Source organism: Dromiciops gliroides, chromosome 5 (genome assembly GCF_019393635.1).
Source record: "Dromiciops gliroides isolate mDroGli1 chromosome 5, mDroGli1.pri, whole genome shotgun sequence".
Classification (NCBI taxonomy): Eukaryota; Metazoa; Chordata; class Mammalia; order Microbiotheria; family Microbiotheriidae; genus Dromiciops; species Dromiciops gliroides.
Window position 1 is genome coordinate 68,673,540 of NC_057865.1, and position 17,315 is coordinate 68,690,854.

At 38.1% G+C, this 17,315-nt stretch overlaps 1 protein-coding gene across 5 annotated transcripts in view; it reads right to left on the reverse strand.

Moving 5' to 3' along the window:
* The window catches only part of ZNF438 (zinc finger protein 438), a 163,069-nt gene that overhangs the window by 68,714 nt on the left and 77,040 nt on the right, over positions 1 to 17,315 (reverse strand). For 4 of the 5 annotated variants that reach the window (XM_043969273.1, XM_043969271.1, XM_043969272.1 and 1 more), the window contains one exon: positions 15,058 to 15,163. The exons of the other annotated variant lie outside the window; for it this stretch is intronic. The gene's annotated coding sequence lies outside the window, so the exon portion shown is untranslated. The remainder of the gene's footprint in view (positions 1 to 15,057; positions 15,164 to 17,315) is intronic. 5 annotated transcript variants of the gene reach the window in all.

Consider the following 17,315-nt stretch of genomic DNA (forward strand, 5'->3'; position numbering starts at 1 on the left):
GGCATATCATAACAGATATTAAGAAGATAAAATCTACAGGACTTGTCAACTAATTGGATATGAGGATGTGAGAGAGTGAGTAATAGAATATGGTACAAAGGTTCTGAGAGCCTGGGTGACTCAGAGGGTGGTGGTATCCTCAATAGAAAAAGAAGTTTGAAAAGGGTGGGGGGAGGTTTTGGGAATAGAAAGAAAAAGAAAAACTACCCAGGAAACAAAAAAGTAGATAGAAAGAATAATTATATGTCTACCAGTGCTTTCTGAAAGAAGCATTTATTGAGTGTAACCAGGGAGATCTATGCTTTTAGAGTGAGGATTCTTAAGAAACATATTTCAAATGTGTTTTAGATGACTGCACATGTAAACCTGTATCAGATTGCTTACTGTCTCAGGGAGGGTAGGGTTGGGGAAGGAGGGAGAGAATTTGGAACTCAAATTTGTTTAAAATGAATGTTAAAAATTGTTTTTACATGTAATTAGAGGGAAAATAAAATATTATTTTAAAAAATGAAAACATCTGAAACCACACACAAGAAGAAACATTTCAAACTTTTCACAGTAGAACTGCCTACAACCTTTCCTATATCTACCATAAAGTTTTCATACTGGTCACCTATAGAACCATGGTTTTAGAGCTACCAGGGCCAATCCCTTCATTTTACAGTGGGAGAAAATATATTCATATGACCTCAGTGGTCAGGTTAAAAAAAAAGTTTAGAGTCTAAATGTTATTTCCTCTCTCTCCTCTTCATTGGCCCCTCCTTGCCTTCTCTAAATTCTTAGTAAAAATATGCTACTGGCATTCAAACACACAAGCAAATATTTCTGAAAATGCTTTCATCTTCTTACATTGCTTTACAAGGTTAAAAAGGACTACTAAAGGATTTCCTATTTCATATGATTTAGAAAAAAAATTCAATTTCTAGGTACAAATCATTATATTTTACTTGGACTACACAGGATAGAAAGCTGACAGAATGAAAAGGGAGGAACATTTTTAAACCCGCCAGAGCTTACGAGCATCATGGCCCATTTCTCATTCCATTATTAATAGTTAAATATATTTAGTTAAATAAACATGGCTACATGTGCAAGAATAGGAAGGTCCTTGGATAATAATAGGCCACAAGTATGGAGCACTAGAATTAAATAAACAAATACTGTAGCAGTATTTTGGAAACAAACCAAATAGCTGCCTTAGATTTATCAGTTATTGGCCTCTACCCCAGCTCTGCCAGTTGTTAGCAGAATGAGCTATTATTAGGAAACAGAGTGACATTTTTCCACTGAAAATATGTTTTCAGGATACAGCTGGCTATTCATCTACACTTAGCATGTGATAAGACAGATTGACCCTATCTGAATGGCTAAAAAGATCTTGAATTTATCTGTATTTCCAATTAACAGGTTCACCCAAACATGGTATCTTCAAGATCTTTTAACACTGATATTATGCTAGTGTCTATTTATATCAATATAGGCCCAGAAATAAAAATTCAAAGGAGATCTAAACACATACTTAAAAGTGTAATATCATGTATATATAATAATCTAAGGGGGAAAAATCCTCCTTTGGTGCTATAGAAGAGAATATGAGTGTAGAATTTATATGACAAAGTTGCTCTACTTGTTTATGCAGCTGGTGCTTTCCACATTTAGGAAATTTAACCCTATAATTCTCAATTCTAATAGGTTTACTGTTGATGCCACAATTCTTTGTAGAGTAAATGAAACATCATAAATCACCTGACATTTTTTTTTCAACTTAGATTTTATCATTCATGGCTTTTTAAAGTGGGGATGAGGGGAGATAGAAAAGAATAAAATCATGCTTTGAACCTCTATAGAATTTAGAATGGAAAATAAATCTATGAAATGCCATTTGGCATCCTAACTTCAACCCCTACAACTAAATTGGCATAATATCTTAGATCGTTCTGAGGAGAATTCAGGTAAGTGCTATGGTTTTTCTTACAAAATATTGCAGAACACTTGGCCCTTCCTGTGATAAATGAAGCAATAAGGCTCTGGAACTGCAATTGTGTATATTTAAGTACCTCCTGTGAGCAGCCAGCCTGTCAGCCTGCTGGATACCTGCACTATGAATCTATTATGGAGCATCCAAAAAGAATATTTATGGTGAGACAAAGGTTGGGTGCATGCCCTCTGAATTTTAAACCAAAGGACTATGTTAGAGCTACAAAGTTCAATCTACATTTTATGGCAGCCTAATTTAATGAAAAATATTCGTGGGTTCATTTGAAAATACTGAGGTGAAATTCCATTGTAACTAAATGGCTTGACCACATTTATGGTTGAAGTTAGCAGTGAGTTCTGTCTTGCTGCTCACCCTGGATATTCTGATATTCTAATCACAGATCACTGACCATAGTAATTTGGGGACGGGGGGGGGGGGGGGCAGGGCAATGAGGGTTAAGTGACTTGCTCAAGGTCACACAGCTAGTAAAAATGTCAAGTGTCTGAGTCTGGATTTGAACTCAGGTCCTCCTGAATCCAGGGCTAATACTTTATCTACTGTACCATTTAGCTGCCCCGACCATAGTAAATTAATGGTGGTAGCCACCATGAAGTTGAGGATAGCGTAAAGAAATTCATAGTTTTTTAATCATAACATGCTGATTCCAATTCACAAAATAATGGATCCAGACAATACCTCGAGAAATCATGGGTAGCAGCAGGTCTGACCCATCCCAAGTTGCAGCTGGGTAATTCTAAGGAACTATCTGGCTTGGCCAGGTGTGATCTCACTTGACAATGGCATCTGCCAGGGACAGATGATACAAATGGTCTGATGTGAAATATAAGATATGAAAGAGGAAAAACATTCAAAAAGGAAAGTTCAAAGATGGCTCAGTTGGTGTCTCGGCAGACTGGATGTTTTAGAAAATGTAAATGAAAGTGGGCCACTGCTATTAAGCTAGGAAACTGGGAAATTCAAGGAACTGATAGGTCCTGGAAAAGAGATAAACTTTGTAAAGATAACGAAGATATGCTGTAATTATGACCTCTATGGCTATGCCACAGTAAGGGCAATGGTAAGGGGGAAGTCATTCTGTAAATATAAAGGTGAATTCAATTCATTAACATTTCAAGTGAGGGCAATGGAGCTAGGAGTGGTGAGGGAGGCATGGGTTGAAGTTGGATTATAACCACTCTCAATGTAGGATGTTCCTGGGGAGAGGTTCGCAGTTTGGTTAACTTCAGGGAATCATTGAGGAGGAGGAGAAGTGGGAGAGTTTGGGCAATAATGGGTGAAAAGGATGGTGTGTTTGTTTTGGAGACAAGGCCCAAGACTGACTGTTCTGGAGAGGATGGGCAATAAGCCGTCTTCCTCTCCTCAGATTGGCTGATCACATACCTCTAGGGATCTAATTTGGAGGCTAGGTGTCTGGCATGGGCTGGGTGTTCATTTCAACTATCATTTGTCAGTGTTAGGAAGCATAAGTGACCTGAAAGAGAGGCAAGCTATGAAAAAGGAAGTACCAAAGACATCTCAGATTGATGGTGTGTGTCTGGGAGACAGGCCAGATAAAAATATTACCCAAGGTATAGGCCACATTGAAGTACTGACCTGGCGAAGTTCAAAAGCTGAAGAAATCACAAGGTAGAACATAGCTATCTCTGTACATTTCAGCTTAGAGAGATGCATGAAGAGGTCAAATTGAAGGGAAAAGTCCTGAGCAAGGAGATAGAGATAGAGATGATAGAGATAGAGATAGAGATAGACATAATCTAACAGAGTTGTTTTGAAATATAAAATGGATACTTATATTTTATCCAGAGATGAACAAGGGAACATTACTATTAATTCTATCATGTGATCCTAAGTTATGTGATATTTTTACTGAGGTTACAGATTTGAGGTATGAAAAGTAAATGAGAGTTAGGTACAGGGCTCCCTCTAACTTTGGGGAGACTGGTAAGTGGCAATTAAGCCATCCCTGAGAGCAAGGCCTGCTTTTGGACTCTGTGCACACTCATCAGGACAAGGAATAACTCAATACAATTTTAGAGGCAGAAGGAGTATCAGAAATCAGTAGTTTGAACTCTCATTTGATAGACGAACAAACTGAGACTTTACAAAGTAAACTGGCTTGACCAAGGTCATTGTGTCATTTTGAAGCAAAGTAGGACTAAACCCCAAGCCAATTAAGTGACGATCAGAGACCTTTCTTCTTCCTCACCCAGCTAAACAACATCATATGAATCCTCTCAAGTGACACCACCGTTAAGGGAATCCTTAATAGAGTCTTGACTCTGGTTGTTAGTAGTAAAAACAGTATTCTGAAAAGTTATGTTGGTAAGGTGGCATGATAGAAATTCTGGCCTTTATCCGTTTCTTGGTCTTCTATATAGTTTTCTTTAGACACAGGACACTAGGTTACAGGAAACTATTATTCTTAGAGGCATAAAGACATATAGTACTTACCATGCAACTTTCTTATGCAGCTATAGGAACTGATCCCAAAGAAAACCAGGAACCTACCACCCACTATTAAAAGGTTGGGCTAATCTAGATTTTTTAAAAGTACAAGTGGGACAAAAATGTATCATTTGGAAAAATGCAAGAGGATCATAAAAACTGATTATTGGGAGTTAATAAAGAATGAGATTTGAAGTAGTTGCTAATTACATTCAGCTAGATAACTCCATAACAGCTGTAGGCTGCTTCTGTTTTCATTGGGCATTTGGCAGGAAGTTGCTAAGTGCTATTTAATGGCAGTCGAGCAAACTAGCTTGCCCTTAAAGAGAAAAGGAAGGAAGACTGCAATAAACCCTTGTTCAAGAGCCCCTAACAGGCAAACAGCTAAGGCTAAGACCCAGTTGGTCCCAGCAGTGAGCCACCAAAGGTACCAACAAGAATTAAAAAGGACTGAGGATCATGGGACTTTAAGGGTGCTTAAGGAGAAGCTGTTGTGGTCCAGGGGATGCAATCAAGGTTGAAGGGGGTTATAAGAAACATTGGAGACAAAAATGGGATTGTTTCATTGCTTGTAATTTTGTGTGTGACTCTGCCTACCCAGCATTCTCCTGCATTTACACAATCTTCGTGGTGGAATCCTTGTTTCTCCTGTCATCACTGGTCAGTCTGTAATGCTGGATTCATAGTGGGCTGCTCCTTGAAACTAAGAATTGACAGATTTGTGCTCAGACTGCTTATTGTTTTCAAAACCTAAACCTGAATCACTGTTGGTGTCAAATGATGCCTGGGAAGCTCACATGAATCTGTGCTACTCCATACCTTAGAATTAAGGCATCCTGGCTCCTGGCCAATATAGTACATATTCCTCTGTGTCATATTTCCCTAATATTTTCATTTGATCCATCTGCGGTGAGCATGGCACTGGATTTCTTGTTTTGTGTTCAGTTCTAAGTTCTTCAGTTTTAAGGAAGATAAAAAGGAGAATATCCAGCACTGAGATAATGAAGGGTCTATAAACCTTGATATTTGAGCAGCTAAAGAAACAGCCTGGAAAAGAGAAGACTTTGGCCCCCAAGTATTTAAAGGGGATCATGAAAAAGGATCATGCCTTATTTTTCTTGGCCCCAGAGAGCAGAACTAGAAGCAACAGTTAGAAGATGCAAATAAACCCAATGACAATAGGCCCAGGATCTTCAAGATCCCCAGTTTGGGACAGACATGGCCCCTCAAAACTTTACACTGTAGTTCATAGTTACCAACAATGATCTTTCCAGTAACATGCATTGCCATCTGCCCAGTGGCTGTATGAACTTTAAGGATCACCAGGCCTTTCCTTCATCCTTTTGGATAAGCCCTAAGTGTTTTCTCTCCAAATTTAGAATATAAAGGTCCTTAAGAAGAGAAATTGCCTCAGTTTTCCATTTGTATCCCTAACACTTGGCACATAGTATGCATTCATACCAGAAGATTTATACTTGATAATAAGGAAATACTTCTTAAAAATTAAAGTTAAATGAAAGTAGAATAAGATGCCCTAGGAAATACTGAGCTTCCCCCATCTATGGATTTTCAAGCAAATTTCAGATGTTCACTTTTGGGGGATGTCATTAAAGAGATTCTTAAACTAGATGACCTCAAAGATTCCTTCCCACTCAGACTCTGTGATTTTTGTTCATTTGTCTTCTGTTTCTTCCCTGAATAAGACATGCCCAAATATGTTATTTTACTCTGAACTAGAAAAGGCAAATGAAATAAAAGGCAAAAAAAAGTTTCTAAGTTTAATTTATGAAGCACCAGTCCTGCATTCAGGAAGACCTGAGTTCAAATCCAGCCTCAGACACTTGACACTTACTAGCTGTGTGACCTTGGGCAAGTCACTTAACCCTCATTGCCCCACACAAAAGAAATAAAGGTCTTCAGGATATTGAATAGATTCTTGTAACGGATTGTAGCACTTGATCAAAAATGCCACCACAAGAGAAAAAAAAAAAAAAAGGATGGATTGTGATTTGTACCAGTTAAGGTATTTCCATTACAGATCTCTGAAGTATCAAAACAAGGAATAATTGAAGAATTATTTTATTATTCACAGTCAAACCCTAATTCATGTCTCTCATGACTGCTATACCTCAAATTTTTAGTGGTATATATGCAGACATAACTAATTGTAGCTTTATAGAGATCTTCAGGGGTGAATATAATGTCCGAAGCTGGGTAGAGCTACTCTGGGAAACTCTCTTAGAGAAGGCAAATCTTTCAAAGTGTTTTTATTCTAGAATTACTGAAAAGAATGCCCAAATGAAATTTTAATAAAGGTGATTTCTAATAAACCACAATACAAGGTATCGCCAAAAAATGTGTTGCCCCAAATTAATACACATAAATATTAGGCCAATTCAAATGAAACCCTAAAAATGTATTTTACTTTAGTGACCAGCATACACAAGTTCTATTTTTATTTCTCTTACTAGTTACATTTTTTTAACTGTGTTACAATCTATAAATAATATCTATAATAGTTCTGCTCTTTTGCATTTATTTATTAATTCTTTATGCCCTAACAAGAGATTAGTTTTTTAAAAGGTGCTATGGTGCTGAGAAGTAAATATATTCAAGATTCCCATTCAATGATCATTAATTTAAAGGTTTTCCATCCCTCACTTTTCTAACATTTTATTTAGATCCATAATTTATTTTCTGCTAATCTTTGTTAGATTTGTTCAAGTCTGAAAGAAGCACACTGAAATCACAAGTATCTTCTTGCTTTCTAAATTTTTGAAGTTAAAATAGCTTTTCTTGTTAGTACTTATATGATAATGCCTTTTTTTTTTTTTTGGTGAGGCAATTGGGGTTAAGTGACTTGCCCAGGGTCACACAGCTAGTAAGTGTCAAGTGTCTGGGGCCGGATTTGAACTCAGGTCCTCCTGAATCCAGGGCTGGTGCTCTATCCATTGCGCCACCTAGCTGCCCTGATAATGCCTTTTTAATATATGTGTATATATAAACTATATATATATTTAATATTTATACTCAAATTTATACTTTGTGTCTGCTTGTTTATCTACCTCAAAGAGGTGAGAGCACCAATACTAGAAATACCTGTTCTAATATTGAATAAAGACCTGTTTGAAATGTTAATTGATTATTTAATATGGCTTAAAGTTTGGGATGCTGCTGGAAAAAACAGAGACCTCAGGAAGCATGCATCCAAGATCACAAAGACCAGATAGATACTTTGGAAGAATACAGATAAAATCTCTTTCTACCTTCCTCACTTAACAATTTTGCCCAAGTGGGAGATCAATCCATGCCTCCTAACATAAGCCCTCACCTTTGCATTTCAGTTTAGACTAGTCCTAGACCCTCAATTTGCTTAACTTTTTGGGAATGGACTAAGAACTTAAAAAGTACTGGAGATAGTAAATGCATAAGTATCCTAAAAAGTCCCATTTTTCCTAAAAAAAGATTACACCATAATTAATGGAAAAGTCCTTCCAAATTATAGATAACACTCTTTCATTCTTTTTGGAGATAATCAGAGTTAAGTGACTTGCCCAGGGTCACACAGCTAGTAAATGTCTGAGGCCAGATTACACCTAAAAATATCTTAAACTTGGTTTTCAATATGTAAATGTTGCATGTAGACTTTTTCATTTTTTTGGTGTGGTTCTTGCCACAAAAATGCCCAATTAGCAAGCATTTGCTACTAAGTAGTAGAGAAAACAAATATCAGAGCACCTCTTTTACCTACAATACAACACCGTGACATTGTCTATGATGCCTTTAAGTAAAAGGTCATTTCCTTTTTAGTATTTCTTAGCATTATTTTTCACTCATATTGTCTGAAACCATGAGCACTCCAGCTTTTTTTGTTTTGTTTTTTTGGTTTTGCAGGGCAATGGGGGTTAAGTGACTTGCCCAGGGTCACACAGCTAGTAAATGTCAAGTGTCTGAGGCCGGATTTGAACTCAGGTCCTCCTGAATCCAGGGCCAGTGCTTTATGCACTGCACCACCTAGGTGCCCAAACACTCCAGCTTTTTAAAAATCAGTTAAGCTTAATTAATTCTACTCTGAGTTTAATTAGCATTCAATGTTATAACTTAAGAGGTTTCTTCTCATTCCATCAAATCAAATTGTTATTTTTATTGAATAGTTTGTCCCTTTTTTTTTTTCAGGGCTATGAGGGTTAAGTGACTTGCCCAGGGTCACACAGCTAGTAATTGTCAAGTGTCTAAGGCCGAATTTGAACTCAGGTCCTCCTGAATCCAAGACCAGTGCTCTATCCACTGCACCACCTAGCTCCCCCCCACCCCCCCACCCCCGCTTTTTTTTTTTTAAAGAAAATAAGTGGGCAGTAGATAAGTGCAGTTTATTTTGATTAGAAGAATCTGAATCCATTGTCTTCCTTTCCTTCAACATAATCCCTTCCAATATGGACCCAAATCTTCCCTCAATCCTATTATGTGTATGTGTGATCAGTTTTATTTAGTTGTGATTGGCTTTCTTTGAAAAATTTCCTTATCCTAATCAGCCTCTGTACTCAGATCCTCCCCTCCCAAGCTCCAACCTCATCCTTGATCACTTTTTATAACTATAACCTTTCTTATACTTCCCTTGTCAAGCCGAGGTAAAAGTGTGGCTCATGTTCATAATTAAACCAGCAACCATACACACAAACTGTTAAGGCTAAAATTCTAACTAGTCTGTCTAAAATATCTAATGAGTGGTCGCCAATAAATTATAAGCTTTAGCAAGAGTTAGGCTTTTAAGCATTTATTAAGGAGAATAAGAATTTGGTAAAGAGAGAGAGAAAGGCCTACATTCATCTATCTATTAAAGGGGAAGAGCATTCCTAGCTCCGCTCTCCGCCAGAGTCCACACAAAAAGAGCCAGAGTCAGAGCACCAGGCTCCCCCTTCTTCCTCCCACAAGCAAACCTCACTTCCTGAGGCCAAAGAAAAGACACATGGTCTTGCCCTCAAAGACCTTCACCTCATGGGCGGAGCTCTTCTACAGTAAGTCTCCAGCAGGTGGCATCATTCCAATCATTACAGTCACTGCTTTGTTTCTTCAAGAAACGGGGCGTTTCCTTGATGAAACAGTCAAAAATAACAGAATGTAATAACCTAGGCTAACTAACAATAGCAACTGTTAAAGAGCAAAGAGAGCCCAGGGGCAATAGGCAGTTCCCATTTGATAGTCCCATTGATCAGTTACATGCTTTGGGACTCAGTCTTTGTAAAGTATTGGGAGATGGAAATTGCCTCTTTAGGGCCTTAGCAGATCAGCCAGAAGGTCACTATAGGAATCATCTCAGACACAGATAAGAATCTTCTTCTTTTATGATTAACCATAGAATTGAGTTTGAGTCTTTTAGAATAAATAACTCTCCTTTTGAAGAATATGTTGATGAATTAAAGAAACTTGGAAAGTGGGGAGGAAATGATATGAATGTAGCATTTGCTAGACAGCATCAGCTGAATGTTAGAGTTCATCAGTTGAATCAGTCCCTATTAAAAATCAGGGGCACAGATAAAGCTGATGCTAGAGAACTCCACATTTTCTACCATAGAAAACATTATGACAGCATTAGAAAAATCGATGACAATTCAGAAACCCCTGCCACTTTGGCATGCAGAGAATTGGGGAACCAGTTAAAACAATGTGGCATACCCCAAATTCTAGCAGCTTAAATACCTTAAAATTTAACAAGCACTTCCTTCTACAGGCAAACCACTGAAGCACATGGCCTGGTTTTTTGGCCCACCTCAATCTCCCACCCTTTCCCCTACCTGTACCTATCCTTTAATCCTTTTTGGTTTTTGTTTTGGCTTTTGAAAGGCACTGAAAAGGCCTGGAATTCACCACACCTTTAAGTTCTTTAAGAGCACAAAAGAGTGCTTAGCAAATCTTTTGCTTTTTGTTTTTGGTTTTGCTTTTTTTTTTTAATTTTTGTTTCTTTTGCTTTTTATAAAACTCAATTTTTTAAACTAAGTGACTTTTCAAAGACATTTTAAGTATATGCTGTGGGTGGGGCCATTGGGCCTCAGAAGCTACCAGAATTCTTTTTTTTTTCTCTTTCTTTTTGAGAGAACCATGAGTTCTAATGAGTTTTTTTTTTCTTTTATGGGATTCTGTTTAAAAAAGAGGGCTATTGAACCCTATTGCTTGATCTATCAATGATCATATTGAATGAATATTGAATCTTGCTGATTGAAGTCTTATTCCTTTTTGATAAATTGATCACTACTTTAAGTATCTGCTACTGTTATACTAGAGAATTCATGTATAAGATGATGTGGTTTACTTGCTAAAATAAGATTATGTAATAATGTCTAATATAATCAGCTATTTACATTCATTTATCATTTATATGTCATTATATTCTGGGTATGGTTTGGAATTATTGTATATATCACTAGTATATCCTCAGTTATGCAGCACAGCACGCATTTTTACTATCATACCATCTTTGGTGAAATTAATATGAGATTTAGGAAGTATGGAAACATTATTTCAGTAACTTACTGTGAACTTTAATGAAGGCCCTGGAGAGAATATATGTGCAACAAAAAGAAAAACAAGTATATGTAAGTCCATGGTTTGCTTATGATGGCGACTATGTACAGCACAATTACTAGACACAGTCCACTTTCATCCTCTCTCCCTCCTAATATAACCTAATTTAACTGAACTTGTTTTCTTTTTGTCTCACTCAGTCTAATCACCTGTGGCCTAGCACAATCACTGGCTGTCTCAAAACCATGAGATATGGTATGATAATCTTTCCATAACATTTTTCAGGTGTCATGAACACATACTAAATTTGGCTTTGATCCAGACACATGGTGGTAAAAGGTGTTATAGATTGCATAACTACCTCAACCCTCTATTATATGAAGGAGGGAATGTAATGGAATTTATTAATTTGATCATTGACAATGCTGTGCTAAGGTTTAGTAAAAATCCAGCAATTCAAACAATTAAAGAAGAGAATCCAGCTTTCCAGACCAGAGTCCAGAGCCCAGTTTTCCAGACCAGAATCCGGCTTCCTCCTAATGACATCTTACCACTTCAAGACAAGAGAACTCAGAGACTTTATATGAACAGTTTTGTTTTGTTAGTTTTTGTTATCTCCTGTTATTATATACCATCTGTAACATGTACTCTCTACAGAGGCCCTCCCTCTGCAAGACCAATGTCAAAGCATCACGTTCATGAGGGACTGCCCCTCTGGACAAAACTTTTCCCTCTCCCTTTTTCTATATTGATATTAACATATTATTAGCTAGCATAGGATATTATTTTTGGCTGTTTCATTGAGCAAATTCATTCGTTTTTCAAATGAAACAAAGGCGGAAGTTTTAGCTTAATCATTTGAGAATTGAGCACATGCTACTGAAGCAGCTTTTAAAGAACCGCCCTTTTGGGGAGGAGACCGCAACAAATGGCCATGAGCCTACTGCTGCCCGGAGAGTTGGCCAAGCACACTGTGCTTCCTGGACAGCAGTTTAAAAACTGAGGGTGGAACGGAAGTTGGCTCTCTCACTCTGGCTTCTCAGCTTAGTGGTGGCAGCGTACACGTCTGGTGTTCGGTGCTGTTTCTCAGTCTGGCAGGTAGTTTGGGATTTGGTGAGTTTTATAAAAGAATATAGACTAATCTTAGATCTAAGATTATTCATTTGTATTTCTACTTTCCTATTTCCCTAATTGGTATCACCTTTTTGTTATCTAATTAATCCCAAACAATAAAAACGAATCCCTCACTGATTAAAGCTCAGAGGCTTCTTTTTCTTAGTGGTCTGGGAGATATATAAGGGAAAAGTTAAAGGGGGAGTTTAATGCTCGTATATTCAATTTTAAATCTCACACAAACTCCTCACTTCTTTGTCCGACTTTCAACTGGTACCTCAATTTCAAGAAATTCTAAGTTCTTGTCTTCCCTTCCTGCTCTATACTTATTTTTAGCACTGTAATGAAGCTGGATTGGATTTGGGAGAAAGCTGAATGCAAGGATATCAACCTGGAAGCTATGCTCAAAGAAATACAAAGAAAAGGAGGTGAAAGAACACACAGAGAGAATAAGCGACACAGGAGTTAGATTTTATGTCAAGGGAATGAGATGGGTAATCACCGCCAACATCACCAACAATAACTGAGAAGTTAGGAAAGGACAGGGATTTGAGGGAAACAAATTGACTGATGGTTAGAAGGGAAAAAAAAGCCCACAGGGAGATGATTTGTGTGTTCTAACACCCAATATAACTACAGGAATGTTTCATTTGCCATGTTTTATCAAGTACAACATATTACAAAGAAGTGATAGTTCCAGATAACTGACATACCATTTTATTTTAGACTTTCTTGAAGGAGTTCTTTCTAAAATGTATTGCATAGGCCATGCCTTATTTAACAGAGTACACTGAATATCGTTTAACTTTATCCTGATGATCCAGGGGCATCACCATGAATAGTAGTAATTGTACTATGGTGTAATGAAGTGATGACTTTGGGAACTATTGAGACATGGAAGGCTGTATCACAATCCTCTCTAGACTGAAGTGCAGCCACTTACGGCTCTGCATGGGAAGGAGTTTCTTCACCTGATTCTGCCTGCCAATGAAATCACAGGTTCAAACCAAAAACTAACACCCACTTATTACAAATATCCAAAGAGATGAACTCTACTTTGGGGAGCTGGTAAGTGCACTATCTTCCTCCACACTTAGAATAATCTCTAGGTTCACAAATTGCCTTTGTTCACCCAGTTCTTTTACTCACTGTTAGACCTTTCACTGCCCTTCTATCTGTTTTTATTTTTGGATGGCAATGATTATATCATGCCTTATTAACATCTGCAACATCCCTCTTTATCCCATATTTACAGCATGTCACATTCCCCTCTGCAGTTGGTCAAGTATGCGTCTGGAACATGTTCAATCACTGATGTCATTTTCCCGGGAGTTTTTAGCCACCACTTTCCTGAGGTGACTATTCATTTAGCATATACCTCATCTCTAGGGAAACATCTATGGAAGTCCTCATTTTCCACCTTCTTCCCATTTTTAATAATTCATCCTGCAGAGCCTCAAGGTCCCTGGAAGACACGGACTCCCACATTCTGCATTTTAGTCTCCTGTCTGGCTACAGCTGTTCACCATTTATGTCAATCCCATTGTTGAATTGCCTCCTGTCTCTGACAGCTTTCTTTTGCCAGCTGCCCTTACTGAGCAGGAATCCTAAAGATATTTATTTATTTGTAGCTCCAGGGCCCATAAGGATTAATTGATCTGCTCAAACCTCTCTGTGTTTTAGTAAGAGATGGCATTAAGGGCCATTTTCAGGATCTATACACATCAGGCGGCAACTCAAACAGTCCCAGCACCTTCGGCCCCTGGACTGGAGCCAAGGGACCCTTCAGGATAGCTTCAGGGGAGGCAGCTGGATGCACCTGAGGAAGTGCTGAACTGTGAGTCAGGAAACCTGTGTTCAAATCCAACCAGGGTCACTCTCTGACTGCATAGGGTTGGGCAGATCATTTCATTTCTCTAAACCGGCAGGCTCCTTTATAAATGAGGGATTATTCTATTGGTGCTACCTTTAAAGTGATGGGACCCCTCACTATCATTATGTGGTTTTTTTGCCCAGTTTCTGCCTAATGTAGGATTCTCTTCTACCCATGCTGTAGAACTAAACAATTTCCAAGCCAGAAGCAACCAGGTTTCCTGGTGCCTGCACTCATAACTGTATCATAAGAGCTGAACTGAGTGAATATCTTTCTAGTTTTAATGCCAAGTTCCCTTAAATTAACTGATAAATGTGACAGGCCAATGTAAAAAAAAAAATCATTTCAGGGTCAGAACTTTCAGCTTATCAAAAACAGTCTATTTCTACAGAATGGCAAAATTCAATTTTACATAAAGAATTATCGTGTTTGCCAAGACATTCTACCATTTGGAAGACTATCCTAATACTACATGTTTTCAGGGCTATTCTGAAGAGAATGTTTTTACATAGACACACTCCTATGATGATATATCAATTTTCCAAAATTCATATAAGCCAAAAATCCTAACTAACCAGTTTAAAGGACCAAATGGTATTGCTCTTACTCTGACCAGAAACAGTGTGAAAAGACCACTGAAAAAAGCATTTCAATAATGACTAAATTAAAAAAGACACTCATTTCTAATTCAATACATACTCATTCTTTTCCTGCGTTAGTAATGGTGAAGTTTCAAAAAATTCCTTAAGGTTACAAAAATCTTAGGACAACAATGAACTTCAAACCAGATTTCAGAAGCCAGAGAAGTTTTGGGATGAAGTCATTTAACGTCTCTGGCTGTCAGCTTCCTTAGCTGTGAAATAAGAGGCTCTCCTAGAAGGTCTCTAAGATCTCTTCCACAATCCTGACCTCAAAAATTACAGATCCTTGACATTCATACTGATGCTGAAACATAAAATTAAACATGGCAGATGTTTAACAAATGTGTATTGGATAAAAGGTCTTGATTGTGCATGTTTTATAGAAACCATTTCAATGATCTCAAGACAGTCCTGTGAGTGAGCTGACAAATGAAGCAAGTATAGTTCTGAGAGGCAAATCAACTTACCGTGTCAATAAGCGGGCTGGTGGCTGTGCTGCCACTTGTACCCAAGCCTCCAGATTCCTAAATCCAGTGCACTCAACACCTCATGGGACAGATTCCTTAGAGGACCCTTTTGTAAAGACAATAATAACAATAATTAACATCTATTTAGTACCATGAGGTTTACAAAGTACTTTCACACACAGCATCTCATTCGAGTGTCCAAACAACCTTGTGAGTTTGGTGCTATCACCATTCCTATTTCACAGATGAGAACAAGACTCAAAGAGCTTGACTGATTTGTCCAGGGTCACACAGCGAGTTAAGTGCCTAAGGAAGGATTCAAACTTGGATCTTCCTGACTCCAAGTGCAACATTCTATCCAGAGATGTTTAAATAAGAAGTCTTCCCTCTCCCATTTGATCGTGTAGACAATCAGTTTGATTCCATCACCACTACTAGAAAAACTCAAAGGGATAGGAAGTCAATAATTTCATCTTCATATACAAAAGGCAGATTAGTAGTAACTTATGTAGTTTATATATGTATCACTACTTCATCCTGAGGTATACAGTCAATGGCTTCAGCATTGGTTAATGGTCTGTTGAGACCACTATGGAAGTGTTCAGCCCATCTCTCCAGGACCATGTCCTTATCACTAATCAATCTGGCTCCATCAGCACTGAATAGTTGAGATGCACTAGAGGTCTTTGGCCCATAAACAGTCTTCAGGAAATCATAAAAGCACTTGGATGGTTGTCATCAGCGTCAAACTCAATCTCATTTGCCTTCTTATTAAGCCAGGAATATTGCATCTCTCTAAGTTTCACCTGTACTTTACTTTTAATGGACTTAAATGCTGTCTTTTTAGAGATGGATAAACTGTGCTGGCAAACCCTGTGGAGCTCTCATTTTTTTTCCATTTAGCAGCTTCTAAATTTCCCCAGCATTTTCATCAAACTAATCTTGATATTTGCAAGTGTTCTGGCCCTGATGAGCAAATGCAGTCTTGTGCATAGACTCTGAGAGCTGCTTACTCTTTTTCTGTTCTACTGTTACTGTGTACTGACTCGGCTTTCCCTCCAGGTCAGCAATACACAGTTCACATAAGGAGAAGCTCTCTAATCTGTTGAAACTCTCCTGATAGTCTTATTAGCTTGGGTTCTCAGCTTTTGTTGAATGCAAATGTTTGGCTTGGAGAGGATAAGTCTATGATTGGTTCAGCACTCTGTACCACATATTACCTTCATCACTCTCACATCCTGCCTGTATTTTCTCCTTACAATGATACAATCTATTAAATGCTAGTGCTTCCATGAGGTTGCATCCCCAGAGATGTGTACATAGAGAACAAAGTTGATACATGCATTGCCAGAGCATTTGGGAGGCACCAGAAGAAAGTATGAGAGAAAAGAGGTATTAAACTGACAAGTCTACAGAGACATGCTGAACTTACTGTTGTATGCCTATATGAAACCCGAACAGTATATCAGCACCAGACCAGAAAACTGAACTGCTTCTATTTGAATTGTCTTAGGAAGATTCTGAAAATTACCTGGCAAGATAAGATACTGGACACTGAGGTCCTTTCTCAAGCCAAATTGCCAACCATTCAAACTCTACTGCAGAGAGTGCAATTCCAATGAGTTGGCCATGTAGCCTGAATACCAAATGCGCATTTATCTAAAAGACTATTTTACAGAGAACTCGAATGAGGCAAACACTCATACAAAGGTCAGAAGAAGCGGTACAAGGTCACTCTCGAGGTTTCTCTGAAGAACTTTAGTACTGATTGTATACGGGAGACATGGCATAGAACCTCCCACATCAAAGAAAGGGCTATACCCTATGAGCAAAACAAAATTGCTGAAGCACAAAGGAAACATAAGACATGAAAATCTAGAGACATCTCCATCCCCCAAATTGCAGCATACTATTTGTGCCCAACCTGTGGTAGAGCCTTCTGAGCTCATACTGGACTGATCAGTCACAGTCACACTCACTGGATCCTGACCCCAATAATGTGATGCCGTTGGTCCTCTTTGAGTATGAAGTATCATTACACAATACTTGAGTAAAACAGGCTGGGGTCATTAAACTTTCAAGCTTTGAAACAATTCTCAAAGAGCAAAAATTACTTAGAGTGAATAGCCTCAAATGATGGAAAGAACAAGGAGCTAATGAAAGGATTCAGTGGGTGAAATAATGTGTCTGACACAAGCAATCGGCTGGTCTTCTTGCAATACTTACCTCCCTTACATCTGACCAAAGTGAGTTTGTAA